Genomic DNA, 15,569 nt, shown 5'->3' on the forward strand with positions numbered 1-15,569 from the left:
TTGTTGTTGTTATTTTGCTTTATTTGTATTTTCCTTTATATGAAATGCTTATTTAGGTATATTTTTGCAACAATTAGTTGAAATTACTTTTTTTTTATTATATTATGTTAGTCACCATACAGTACATCCCTGGTTTCTGATGTAAAGTTCGATGATTCATTAATTTCGTATAACACCCAGTGCGCCATGCAATACGTGCCCTCCTTACTACCCATCACCAGCCTATCCCATTCCCCCACCCACCTCCCCTCTGAAGCCCTCAGTTTGTTTCTCAGAGTCCATAGTCTCTCATGCTTCATTCCCCCTTCTGATTACCTCCCCTTTCTAAGTAAGTGTATATGAGGGTTGGCAAATTATCTACTTTTTAGTGGTAAGGCGACAGAAATTGAATCTGCTCTCTTGGTGGTATTTCTTCTCTCTCTGCTTACTTCTTTCTGATTCTTGCTCTCTAATGAAGTTAGCCCTTGGGCAGCTCCAACAGTCTCACTCAACAGGCGCCTTCTAACTAATAGTTGACAAACTAATATATCCGTGACAGCAGTTCTTGGATGTGAACTTACTCTAATTTCCCTTCTCCAAATACACTCCTCCAAAGGATCAACTGCAGTGTGGAAATGTCAGGGATTAGTCTACGTGATTTTTACCATAGCATGATGGAATCTCAAGGTAGAAAATGTGCATAGACAAACTAGACTTAAAGTTAATGTAAAATTTGTTAACCAAAGTTGTATATTTTGAGAGAAAAACAGAAAGCTATATTTATTTCTACTCTGGGTCAGCATATAAACAACTCTGTCCTGAACAAACCTAGACATGTAGTCATCCTAGTCATGGTAGACAATCAACTTAGCAATGTACAAATATTTAGGAAGTCATTTGACGGAGTTCTTTGCTTCCACTCTTCACGTCAGCAGGTTGCCCTATATTGGTCACCTAGCATCACTTCCCTTGTTGTAAATTCACCTGACTTCTTATGAAATGCTGAGGTAGATTCCTCCCCCCCCCCCCTGAAATGGCTGGAATAATATTTCCATGCTCATTGGCCATTTGATTCTGCTACTTATTCCACGAAGAGATAAAGTTGATTTTCCTTCCCCGTGAGTTCGGACTGGTCTTGTGACTTGCCTTGACCAATAATAACAGGATGTCTGGGGTCCAAGCCTCCAGAGACTTCACAGTTTCCTCCTTTGCCCTCTTGGGATCGTGCCCTGAGACCACTTCAAGTCAAGAAACTCAGGATGGAATCCTCGGCTGCTTGGCCAATCCACCCCAGCAGAGGCCAGCCCCAGCTCACCCACCACCAGGAAAAACCAACAGAAATACCACCCACACAAACCGTGAATTGTTAGAAATAATGAATCATGTTTGTTTGTTTAAGCCTTTTGGGTTGATTTGTTATACAACAAAGGATCACTGTAACAAAAATTTAAAATAAATTATTTTCCCTCTACTTTTCTTTAGACACTTGAAGTTTAATAACCACAATAAAGCTATTTGAGATTTATCCAAGGCAGCAGGTTTTAAAGCCACCATAATTCTTAGCAAATGGTCTTTCTGATACCAGCGAAAGCAGCAAACTTGCTCTTGTCAGCTCTTTGGTATCAAGTGGAAACCAAAACTTAGTCTGTGTCAAGTCAGGGACCCTTCTCATTCCTTACAGGATTCACAACCACACAGATTAAAGGGCATTATTTTGTGCTTTTTGTTCTGGTCTCCAAGGTTAATATCATCTCAATTACCCTCTAACTAGCAACATTTTTCTCCCATCTGGTCTCCAAAACCACTGTTCATTCATTAAAAGTCTTTATTATGATGGGCCAAGTATGGAGCTAGCGGGATTACATCATGTCATTCAAACCTCCCAACATCTCCTGTAGGTGACACAGGATAGAATGAAATTCCTTGCTCTGGTGTCCCCAAACAGTAACTGGAAGGATAGGGACCCCAATTCAAGCACAATCTCATCCCAGCATATGTGGGATTTTCCTGTTTATTTGTGTGTATCTTAATGTCCAAATTAAAAGGGTTCTGATTTCTTGAAAGGGCTTTCCTACCTGCTCTGCAGACTCCATGCTTTTACACACGGAGAACTATGTGCACCAGTGATGCCACCATTTACTGGAGTTAGAGCTTAGATGAGGCTAAAATCAGTTCTTAAACATTCCACAATAAATTTTATGGGCTTTTCAGATAGTGTCAGGAGAAAATAATAATTGAGATAAATGCACAAATTTAGGTGACTGAGACCTAGGTAATTTTTCACTTGAATGACTCTTTGAATCACTCAGAACTCCCCTTTATCCTAAACTAGATAATCCCTTCTGAAATAGGATTAAATTCTGGAAGGTGATTGTCAGCAAGTTTCAAAATCGAACTTGCTGCCGTATAAATCCCTTTATCTGTAAGCATCTTCCTTTTGGGGAAACTCAATGAATAACATGGTAAGTGTCCTTTAAGAATCCGTGGTAACTCATTAATGATTTATATTCACTGTGGTACAATATCTACTGTCTGCCTTTAAGGCTACTGTGTCTTTTTTTGGAATACCAAGAGCTATACCAGGCAATACCAACTAAAGTACCAATGAGTTGGGAACTACCTCCCTTTTATAAACAAGAACCTACAATTTGATAAACAAATCCTCCTAACTCCATAGAAATTTGTTCTGAACATAGCTACTAGTCTAATAAAAAAAAGACCAAGATAACCTTCTTGCACCAACAAGATCTACAACATTTAAAAATATCAGATTAAAACACAGCTGTTCAAATATATATTCTCAAATATTTTGGATCTTAAGAATGTTTGCTAAAGGAATTTTTCAATCTTTTCATATTCAACATTCTGGCCTTGAAAGTGCTAAAATTCCAAGAGGAAGCTGCTGGCAATATTTCTGTTTCATTAGGAAAAGAACACTAAAATAAATCAGTTTACTCGGAATTCACATCAATTTATAAAATGAGAAGTACTGAAAATGTCAATATCGAAGGCAAATTCTTTAAATGCAAAGAAAAGCAATGATTTAAAAATGTTTTTAAGTTTTAGTTTTGCTTTTTTTTCTTGCTGTAAAAGATTATATACTTAGTACAGAAGAATGGGACAATCCAAAAATATAAAAAAAATAAATCTAAAGTGTAAGTAAAATAAATCTATGTAACATATTAATAAAGTTAATTCATGCTATATTTTATACTATTCATTCTTACATGGTATTATATTAATATATATATAATAATAATATATATAATACCATATTAATTCTTATATGGTATTATAATGAAAGTGTAATATATATTCTGATTTTTTTTTAAGATTTTATTTATTTATTTGACAGAGAGACAGCCAGCGAGAGAGGGAACACAAGCAAGGGAAGTGGGAGAGGAAGAAGCAGGCTCCCAGCAGAAGAACCTGACATGGGGCTCGATCCCAGCATTCTGGGATCACGCCCTGAGCCGAAGGCAGACGCTTAACGACTGAGCCACCCAGGCGCCCCTATTCTGATTTTTTTACTCAACATTTTGTCATGAGTATACCCATAAAAATATTTTTTAAAAAAGGGAAAAGCACAAGCTCTAATGCTACATCAACTCCACCTTATACAAATTGAATAATTTATTTAACCATTCTGCTTTTTGTTGGATATGGTGAGGAAGCAGATAAGCATTTTATTTAAATATAAAACGAGCTACAAAATTGAGTACAGGCAAACATATAAATAAACTATACTAAAGGCTATGGTGGTAACTTTTTTATTATCACACCTGAGTACTTTCTACTTGACTGAGTTAACATAAAGCATTTATAGACTGTCATGTGTGTGTTTATATATGTGTGAGGTAGCTTCACATGTTTTTAAAGTGCTCCAGTCCTGGCCAACACAAAGCCTGACACTAACGTTGGCCTGACAGTCAAGTCTCTTGGTCTCTAGAGAATGGAGACTGGATTCTGGTCTGTCAATCTGATCCAAAATAAAAACTAGAAAACTCTAAAGTTGTTTTTGCAGGTGTCTATGTACAAAACAATTTTTAAACTAACAATATGTTAAGCCTTATGTACAGACTTTCCTTTTTCTTGCATGATATTAACCTTGTTCAACAGAATAATTATAGAGTAAATGCACAAATGTATAGAGAAGATACACTTTCTTAAAAAAAAAAAGTATTACTTTTCAGGAACAGAAGGGTTCAAGTCATATCCCCTGCTAGGGATGGAGGAGTGAAAAGATTGTTCCACTATTGTCCTTAGTTGTTTGATAATCTGCTTTTCCACATGGATGGTTATGTTTCTGCTCGAGGGTGCAAATGCAGCAGACCCCCGGTAGAGGAGAACAGCATGCAGCATGCCCGGAACGTCAGCATCATATTTGGTTCCATACTCCCCAGGCACTTCCCACCAGATACTTTCTATTATCTGACTACTTGCTGCTGTATCTTCAGGACATAAGGTAAGCATTTTTTTTTTTTATCATATGTTAGTGACCATACAGTACATCATTAGATTTTGATGTAGTGTTCCATGATTCACTGTTTGTGCATAACACCCAGTGCTCCATGCAATACGTGCCCTTCTCAATACCCATCAGTGCGCTAGCCCATCCCCCCACCCCCCTCCCCTCTGAAACCCTGTTTGTTGGGTTTCTCTTTTGTTTTGTTTTTCTGTTGGGGGGGCAGTGTTGTTGCTGTTGTTTGGTGAATGAATCACTATTTATAAACAGCCACAGTGACGGCTACACTTGCCATCAGATTTCCCAAAAATAAAGGTAGAGATTTCCTTCTGGAGTTTCTAGCCAGAACTACCAGGACTTCTTCCCTTCATTGATCTCCTTGCATAAGGCAAAAGCCAATAAAAGGGCAGTTATTCCTCTCTCATCCACGTGGAAATACCACACCTTCAATATTGTAATGAGTTTGGAGAAAAGAGGGATTAGAAACAAATATAATAATATAAATGGCCTAAAATAAAATGAATTTCTTTCTTTCTTTTTTTTAATGTTAGTAGTCTCAAATATGAAGGATTTATAAGCATCCTGCACCTTCTAACAATTTTTTCCTTTCTTAAGAAACTGTATTCTTCTATCCATTGCTCTCCAAATCAGTTTCTGGCTTGTCTCTATTATTTTTTTTTAAAGATTTTATTTATTTATTTGTCAGAGAGAGAGAGCACAAAAAGGGGGAACAGCAAGCAGAGGGAGAGGGAAAAGCAGGCTCCCCACTGAGCAGGGAGCCAGATGCAGGCCTCTCAATTCCAGCACCCCAAGATCATGACCTGAGTTGAAGGCAGATGCTTAATTGATTGAGCCACCCAGGCTCCCCTGGTTTGTCTCTTTTATATCCCCAAGGACTGGAACAAGGCCTGGAAGATAGCAGGTGCTCAACAAATGTTAGTTGATTTCCTAGGTTAAAGAGGTACCCTCTGGTCTCTACTGTCTCTCTCCATCTGACCCACTTTGAACAACACCCTCCAGTCCTAAAAGACCAGTTTGGTTACTCCTTTCTCCAACCAAAAGTCAACAAAGCTGCGTTTGATAACAATATCCATAGCCAACACCCTCACTTTCAAGCTCCTCTGTATCCTTGCTGTGTCCCACTTCTCTAGTCAACGCTGTTATCACTAACCAAACATACACTCTCATTCCACCAGTCCTTCCCATGGTCTTTCCCAGCCACCGTGCTTGCATTTTGGCAAGAATGAATCATCACTGATTCAGAAGAGCTACTTTTCTTTCTCCCTTTCAAAATCCCATTTATGCTTCGAAGAAGTTCAAATCTTGCTTTGTGAAATGTCTTTCTTTTCTTGTCACTCTTCATCGAGATTTTCTTCCTTTGAATTCATATATACTTACTACTTTATTCCTCCATTGTTTTTCTGTGGTTTACCGCTACAATTAGATTCCCTCCTCAAAGTCCCCAACAATTTTCCAGTGTGTCAGTGTATATAATTCACCTTAAGGCCCTGAGGCTGCGTGGGAGGGTCAAAGATCCCAGAGGCCGCCTAATAATTGGTGAGAGGCTAATTTAATTCACCATCAGGTCCTGTCAAATGCACAGTAGTGCCATGAAAAAGTCATAAAAATGAATTTGAATGTTTCAGTTCAACCAGAAGAAAGGCCTATGAGCATGTGATCATGTGTACATAAGTAAATGTGTGTTTTGATTCTAAATGACTGACCCAGCTCTCTCTCCTTTCTTCTCCAGGTAATTCTCTTTCCCCCTTTTCTGAAAGCGTATTATGCTCAACTTCACAGAGCTGGATATCATATTAATTCAAAGTATTTAAAACTTCACGGGGCGCCTGCGTGGCTCAGTCAGTTAAGCATCCAACTCTTGATTTCAGCTCAGGTCATGATCTCAGGGTCATGGGATGGAATCCCATGTCCGGTTCTGCTCTCAATGCAGAGTCTGCTTGTCATTCTGTCTCTGCTTCTCCCCATGCACTTTCTCTCTCTAAAATAACTAAAATTTTAAATACATATGTAAATAAATAAATAAAACTTCACTGATAGCGATCCGAAACAAATACTGTCCCCAAACGGCTTTACTGCTGATAAAAATTATGATCTAAAATGCTTTCCCTAAAAAGCTTATCTAGAGTACCAGCTATAAATACCCATTATGCTGATGACTTTCTAAAAACTATTTATCTGCTTAGTGGCGCTTATTATCCTAATTTCACACATACTTATTTTCTCTTGAAGAGGAAAAATATTTCTTAAAGATTCAACTATGTTCTTAGCCCATTTATTACTGCTTGTTTGTTTGTTCACTGTCCATGCCACTCCCATGCACCAGCTGAAACAAGAATATAATCCTAAGTCACCAAGAAGTAATGAATAGAATAGCCTCCTAACACAGCACTGTCCAAAAGAACTATCTATGATGATGGAAATGCTATGTAATTTGCACGGTCAAAGAGAGAAGTCACTAGCCGTATCTGGCTACTGAGCACTTGCAGTGTGGCTAGTGGGACTAAGGAACTAGATTTTTCATTTTGGTTAATCTAAATAGCCACATGTAGCTAGTGGTTTCTTTACTGGAGAGTGCAATTTTAATATACTCAACACTGTGAAGATTATGCATTTACTGAAAGTAGAGGTTAAGTAAATAGTAGTCAAGATAAAATGACATTTATTTGAACAATAAATGCTTTTCTCACTTGCAGTTGAGATCGCTGGGTAAATACAAACAAGTTTTTGGCAAGAATATTTCCCAGGAGACAGAAGGTGTGTGTTTGCACCTACATTCCTAACTAGTTGAGTGGCATTGGGAAAATTGCTGTATTTCTCAGGGTCTTGAAAGTTTAGAACATGTGATCACCAACTTTGAAATTACTTGATTCTTTATTAGTCTCATACTTTTTAAACTATCTTGAGGATATTTTTGAGGATCAAATGAGAAAAAAATATATGAACACTTTGTGACTAGAAAGTGGCCCTTTAATGTATCTGCTACAGGCCACCAATTCTTAAGTTTCCTAAGATCTTGATGCTGAAACCCTAATTCATAAGTTTTTCTGGACCCACCGCAGAATATATGCTGGAATCTGCAAATAAATATCTATAATATTTCAGATCTTGTTTTGTTTTGTTTACTTTAAGGAAAAGCAAATAATGGCAAGCACATAACACACAATAACTGTGATTTAAACACTTTATCTGGCCCGAGTATTTATAAAATAAATATTTTTTTCATTTGTGTACAAAAAATAAACTGGCTTTGCAAATGCTTCAGTTCTCTGGGAGGTCCCACATGAAAGACTGGTTTCTTCAGCCCACTGTATAGGACACATAGATGTGGCCAACAGCTCTGCCCAACTAATCACCTTCAGGAGGACGGGTGGAGGAGAAAGGTGTTTTCCAGTTGTGCTTCTCTCATAAATTGAATTGGAAAGCAGACCCCATCCTTTTTGCTTCTGCCTCCAATGTGGGGTGGAGGGGGCACAGTCAAGTAGGTTCATAAAATGATCCATTTGTATACAGAAAGAAAATATTAAAATTTCTACATTATTTATTATTTATTTAGTGTTTATCCTAAAAAACTAAGAGAAATTAAGCTTTACAAACATTTTACATATGCTGTGTTGAAATTAATTGCCTACTGCAATATCCATTCTCCCTTTCCCACTTAGTAATGAAACCCTAACTTTTAGCTCGATTTGCTGTCACTTAGAATACAAGTTGTCATTTCCTGATCCTCCTTGCAGCTAAGTTTTGGCCACTGTGATGCAATTATAGTGCTGCTGCTAAAATGTGAATGTAATGAGTACAGATCCAGCAGCAAATTTGTACAATGAGGCAAAAGACCCATGTGAGGATAGAAATTCAGAAGAGAGCTTTTTACATGATGACCCCAAGGAACTGCCAAATAGTCTTTGACTGTCAACCTTCCGATTTCACAGGGAAGAAAAGTTAAATTTCATCTAGTTGAAGACATTACTCTTTGTTTTAAATCACTGTTCTTTTTGGATGCCCTGAACCTAAGATTAATTGAAACATAGATTTGTTAGTACTGCATTTTAATGTGCAAATTAATATACAAATAACATATGCATGTTCTTTTTCTCTGATATTATGTACAGTAAAATAGTTTCAAGATTACAGGGCTAAAGGATTGTTATATGCTACTACAAAGGTCACCACTACTTTGAATTAATAGAGGCTAATGGGTTACATCAGGCATGTACTAATAACACAACAGTAGATTCTTTTTTTAAAAAATATTTTATTTATTTATTTGAGAGAGAGAGCACAAGCAGGGAGAGCAGCAGAGGGAGAGGGAGAAGGAGACTCCGCACTGATCAGGGAGCCTGATGCCTGGCTTGATCCCTGAACCCTGAGATCATGACCTAAGCCAAAGGCAGACAATTAACCGACTGAGCCACCCAGACGCCCTACAACAGTAGAGGCTTAATATTTGGGGGAATCTATAGGTATACATCCTTGGTAAACTTCACAATACATACATCTTTATAAAGACCCCTGAATTTTTCACAAATTTAACTTCTGTCCAGAGTCTCATGTTCTCCGAATATATTTGTCCAACACATAGAAAGTACTGAAAGAAAAACGTTTAAATCACTACATAAAAAGCTATACAGTAACAAACAGAGATCACAAAAAGTATCAATATATAGAAGCTGGCAGTTACCTAGATTCATTCATTAGTTAATAACTTAGTCCCACATATCCGTCTCACAATGCATATTGCTCAATTCCATACCTTAAATTACATTTTAAAAATCGTATGTCATGATTCCATTAGGGATACTTGCAAATGGCAGAGTCCTCCAAAGTTGAATACACAAATATCAAGGGTACATTAATCTAAATTAGCCAGTCTCCAACTGCATTGCCTCATGCTATAGAAATATTCTTGGTTAATAGCAACCCATGCTTCAACTCAGTGGTGACGGCCTAAGTCGGCCCTCACCTGTCTCAAGCACGCTCAAGCCAAGAGCCCTTACACTCTTAATTCATAACCATCCATTCTCCTCAGTGGCTTTCCTTGATTCTACCAAAAGACTCCATGCCTAGAGCCACTGTTTCTACTGACAAATTGACACTAAAAGAGGTAGACCCTACTCATTCCCTGAGTGTGGAGACATAAACATAGCTGACGTACATTCACATCAACTCACACGTTCACAGTTGATCTGCCTCACCTTTGACACCTGCAAACAGGGATCACTGCTCACTGCCCAGAGTGTATGTACTCTCCTGCAGCAAGACAGGCCCTGCCTCAGTGGGCAGACCACAGCAGGGAGCCACATTCCAGCCAGATCTTCACACCCAGAGGGGATGCTAAACAGTCATCAGGGAAGATGAGATTCAGTAACATAATGAGGGAATGCTCTGCCGCTAATTTCACAAAATTTAGCCTGCGAAGCAATAAACAAAAAGCTGGCACTATTCCAGGCACTGAATGTCTACTTCTCAAGCACAGTGTCTCCTGGAGTTCAGAGGAAACAGCACAGATGAAAAGGAAAATGACTGATTTAAGTCATCGGTTAAAATAGCTGCAACAGAAACCCTGTAGAAAACTTTGCGTGGAGGATGCCCTTATTTTCCTTCACCTTGCCTTGCCAAGGTAGTTTAACACAACTTCCAGGAAATGCAATCAAGAGAACAGCATGTCAAAAAAGTTGGAGTTTCTCATATCACTTGTTCTTCAGGTTTCATCTTTTGTTGAAGATGGACTACAAAAAATTATTACAACTGATCAATTTAAATATCACATTTAAGTAGCAATGTGGCAAAATGTCATCACAATGATGAAACAGTAATTCAAATGAGACACTCTAGAGGGAATTAAAGAAAATGTGATTTTATGTAGCTCATGTGCTTTCCGATAGTTAAAGCAATGGATATAAAGAGAAGACTGCATCTCGGAAGTAGGTTGTAAGAAAAGAATGGAGGAAATATATCTATTTAGTTACCAAAGTAAGAATTATTTCTGAAATGTTTGGGTTCACACGACTTAACACAGAATCATAATTCTGGAATTCAAAATCAAGGAAGAATAGTAGGACTCATCGAGCCTAATCTCATTTTAAAGATGAAGAAACTGGGGCTTAAAAAAGCTAAGAACGTCCACAAAATTACAGATGATTAGCAGCTTACTCAAGAGAAAAACTCAGGTCTTCAGATTTTGTTCAAATTTTTAATCTTTTTTTTTTCATTTTTCCTATTCCTTCAGTATTTCTGAGCTTCACCTTTTTATTTAATTTTTTCCAAAGACTCACTTAAAGCATAACCTTTGAGAGAGCTTTTTTGGGATGATGAAATTGCTCTGTATCCTGATTGTATTAGTTCTTACACAAGCCCATGCATGTATTAAAATTCATACAACTCAATACCACACAAAGTAAATTAAAAACAACCAAAAAATAACCTTCAGTGATATTGAAAGAGCTGATTTTCTATCCAGTGTATATGAATTTTTCATGCTATAATTTCTTAGGTATTTTCCAACAACAAACCAAGAATAAAATCAGAACTCGTTGTCCATTATTCACTGATTCGGTTGTATTTGGTGGCCCACCATTTTACCATACCCAATTTCTCTATCATCAAATGTAAATGTAAAATAAGGAAAAAAGAATGAAGTGTAAATCCTTCCAAATCCTTGACCAAATCTGCCAAAAATAAATTCAAAAAAGAATTTGTGTGTGTGTGTGTGTGAGAGAGAGAGAGAGAGAGAGACACCTACCAATGGAAAGGTAAGCTATATGGATCTGCTAAAAATTTAGAAAACTTGTATCCATTTAGGTCAGTCCTGAATAGCTCATGGTGAAACAGATGATGATTACAGCTGCCTGCCACTTATGGAGTCCCTGTGCGCTAGACACTGTGTCACATGGGTGTCAACTGTATCTAGTCCAAAGTAAGTATTCAGGAGAAAAAGAAATATTTGTCACTGTCAATCATCTGTATTTATTGCAAACACAGGGGACGAATGCAGAAGATCACTGCGGTGTAGAAAGGACATGATCACCAGAGTCACTCAACAGGATTCAAATTGCAGCTCCACTCTTTCTCACTCTGAGATAGTTTTGTTTTGTTTTGTATCTCTGAACCTCCGTTTTCTCACTGACAAATTCAAAAATCCTCCCTTCCTTGCTGGACAATTGTGTGGATGCACTAGTATGATCGATATAAATAATAACAGTTACGATTTACTTAGTTTTTGCCATGTACAAGACACTGTTGTTACTGCTTTAAGTGGAATGACTTATTCATCCACAGAAAAAGTCTAAAGACAAATGCTGTTATTATCCTCATCTTACAGATAAGAAAACAGACACAAAGGTTAAGTAACTTACCGAAGATCATATAGTTAGTAAAAACTGAGATCTGAACCCAAATATTGTGGTTCCGGAGTCCATTTGATTAAAGAACTTCACCACTATTGCCTCATATATAAATAACTCGGCACAAAGTAGATGCTGAACTAATGGGTGCAGCTGTAACTGCCGCTTTTTATTTTTTATAGCAAACGAGTCTCACTGGACTCCCAGAAGCTCAAAGTGGAACAGAGCTACAAATGTTAACAAGATAAACAAAACTATTTTGCTAACACTGTGATACTTTTCATTTCATTTTCTCTTCACCAATGCAGGAAAGTCAAGAGATTTCTTTTTAATGATGATGTTAACCAAAAGTGAAGAATTACATTTCAAAAACAAGTCCCCAGCTCTTCACCTCTCTCCTGAGCTCTGGACCCAGATGCCCAATGGCTCAGAAACATCTCCATGTGCATGTCATACCTGTTCACAATGGTTAGAACAATAGGGAAGAGACGGGACATAAAATGGAGAAAAAAATGTAAGTGTTTGCAGTGCACTCCTGTTAAATGAATAGCCTTACTTTGAGGAGAAAGCCCATGAAACTGCCTGATGATTAGAGAAAGAGAAAACTCACTGGGAAAACTCCCTGACCAAGAGAAGGAAATATACAAGGAAACTCAGAAAAGAAACATAAGTGAAATTCAATGGTGATCCAAGACAAGGAGCAAGACTGGCACAGCGGATCATGGCCTCTGTAGAAAATGTGGGCCACTATGGGATACGGGCAACATTCAGTTATTTTTATTTTTTTACTTTTTATTTTTTATTAAAAAATTTTTTATATTAATCACATAGGAATTAGTTTCTGCTAAGAGGGATGCTTTTGCCCATAAGACTCTTGTGTAGGCGCCTAGACGTCCTCTTATCCCAGATTCTTGTGCACCGTTGACCGCCTCAGATGACCTGTGGGAACTGCCTGCATATGATTCTCCAGAGCAGAATCATCTTCACTTCTCCTTCTGATTTCCTTGTCCAAGGTCTATCACAGCCTCACTGGGTGTATATCTTCTACATCTTCTCCACTCCTAATGTATCTCCTCTGATTCAACCTGATATTTTCTATTACCAGGACTATCTGGAAATCCCCTAAAAGTCAAGGATGGTAAATGAATAGTGTATTTGTTGCCACTTCTCTCTCCTCTGCTTAATTGTGAGGGTCTTTCCATCTTGGTGAATCCTCAGCACTGTGCTCTATAAAGCCCCTATCATGTGATTGCAAATGTTCCACAAATTGACACCTATTAGTTGTATCTCCATACATTTCTAATCTATCATACATATTCTTCCTGAGTCACCTTCCTAAAACAGGGACCCAATGTGGGGGCAGAATTCTAAGATGACCTCCAGTATTTCCATCCCTGGTATAGGTAAAACTGTGAATAGAATGGATTATCATTTCTATGATTAAGTTAATAATAAGTTGACTTTGAATTATTCAAAAGGGAGTGACCTGATCAGGTAAATCCTTTAAAGGAATATGACCCTTCCTAACATTAGAGAGATTTACCTGAGGGAAATTCTCCCATGCCAGCTTTGAAGATGGAGAGTACCATGTGGCAAGGACTCAAGAGCAGCCTGTAGAAGCTGAGATCAACCACCAGGCAACAGTCAGCAAGAAGGCAGGGACCTCGGTTTTACAACCACAAATACTGGATTCTGCTAACCATGATGTGAGCTTGAAAGAGGACCTGGTCTTCAGGTAGGAATTCAGCCCAGCTTACACCTTGATTTCAGCTTCGTGAAACCCTAAGCAGAGAACCCAGTTATACTATCCCCAGATTTCTGACCTAAAGAACTATGAACAAATAAGTGGGCATTGTTTTATGCCACTGAGTTTGAAGGAATTTGTTACATCACCATCATCATCATCGTCGTCGTCATCATCATCATCATCATCATCATCCATCGTCATCAAACTAATACATCCACCTTGTCTTTTTCCATTGGAAAAATCTATCTCCCTAAGATGACAGAGTATGGTTAATTGTTCTTAACACTTGATGAAATTTTCTCTAATAAATATTATTTGATGCTAAAGGATGAACATTTCTTCCATTCTGTGGAATATATCTCCATCAAAAAACATCCATAAAGCTATGGTTCCTCAATGCATCACTCAGACAAATGAAGGCGTCACATAACTAAGATATGATTAAAGGATTCTGCTTGGGAGACTATTGCAACTGGCTATATGTGCAACCACTGAAGCTTCTGATACACAGCTACCTGGTACAAGAGCCCTTCACCATGATACCAGAGCATAACCTAGATGACACTCTCCTGCCTTGGCAACTCTATAGAATGTCAGTGCACTTCAGCCACCTGCACAACTCTCAAGTTCCTATAGCACCATTTATCTGCTGTGACTATTCTATGGGTGTTCAGTTTGTTCATGTTTTTGATTCATCTTTTTGACAAGCATTTCATAAGATATGAACCCACTATGTTATAGAATTCCTAATGTTTACTTTCTTTGCAGGGTAGATATATTCCTTGTCTGTGACAGGCTGATTCTTCCCAAGGAGTTCTCTAAACAAATGATAAACACAAATAACTACCCACGCTGCATAACAGGGAAGGCCTGCTGCAGGGGGTAGCAAATAGAAAATCAGAGAGATGACACAAAACATTTCTTATCTATGAAATGATCCATTACTGTACAGTCACAATATATCTACGAAATGCAAAAAATAAATCTACCTCTCCCATACTTTGTTACTATCTCTTTTCACCCATTATTATGGAAGCAGTTTTTAACCAACTTTCCTGTATAATGCAGCGAACAGAATATACTACCATACAGATGAAAGTATCTGTTCTCTTCCAGGACTAAGGAAGGAAACAAAGGTAATTAACAGCTAAAAAGCATGTCCACTGGTTTTTCTTCCTACCCGAGACTGCTGGAAAAGTGAGGAGATTCTTAGGCATACATTAGAACTGAGTCCTGGGAGAACAGACAGTCAATCAGTATTGACTGATTATTGGGTTGAGCTCTAAACCTTGAAGGATGTTGATTTTCATTTACTCATTCAACAAATGTTTATGGCCTCATTTTTGATGTGGCAAAGAACAGGAGTATATAAGTATAACGAATGGCAACTGAACAAGAGTATGTAACAACTGTAACAGAATATGCATAACAGATTTGTTCAAACAGGATGAATGCAGAGGGGCTGCTTCAAGAAGTAGAGGATATTTATTTCCAAATGAGTTGAAGGAAACTCCAGAGTGGCTAAGTGGTGTGTGTGTGTGTGTGTGTGTGTGTGTGTGTGTGTGTGTGTGAGTGAAGGCGTAAAGAGAAAGAAGAGAATGTGCAGAGGTGATCCTTAAGCTGTGTCTTTAAAAATATGTAGGTAATATAGGTTGTGTAATGGAAGGTATTTCTAGGCAAGAAAACAACATGGAGTCATGAGAACACATGGCACATCTGGAGAAAAGACTAAGTTTACTATGACAAGGATAAAGGTATGAAAGAAAAATAATAAAATGTGTTGGAAGCAGAATAGGACTTATTTGTGTAAGGTTTTATGTGGTAAAATATAGGGGTAATTGTTTTCCTCTGCCCAATTGTCCTTCTCTCCATTCTTCTTCTCCCACGCACAGACCCTAAACCCATGGCTACCATCTGCTGTGGCCAAAAAGAATAACCCTTTCTAAAGAAACTGACCTTAGTGATGGGTCCAAAGATGGGCATAAGATTTAAGCCAAACTGGAGAAACTGATGACAG

At 37.9% G+C, this 15,569-nt stretch overlaps 1 protein-coding gene across 4 annotated transcripts in view; it reads right to left on the bottom strand.

Annotated features, from left to right (window-relative positions):
• INPP4B (inositol polyphosphate-4-phosphatase type II B) overlaps window positions 1-15,569 on the bottom strand; it is a 745,035-nt gene that overhangs the window by 527,863 nt on the left and 201,603 nt on the right. The window lies entirely within an intron of this gene.

This window comes from Ursus americanus, chromosome 13 (assembly GCF_024610735.1).
Source record: "Ursus americanus isolate L20-20 chromosome 13, mUrsAme1.1.p, whole genome shotgun sequence".
Lineage (NCBI taxonomy): Eukaryota > Metazoa > Chordata > Mammalia > Carnivora > Ursidae > Ursus > Ursus americanus.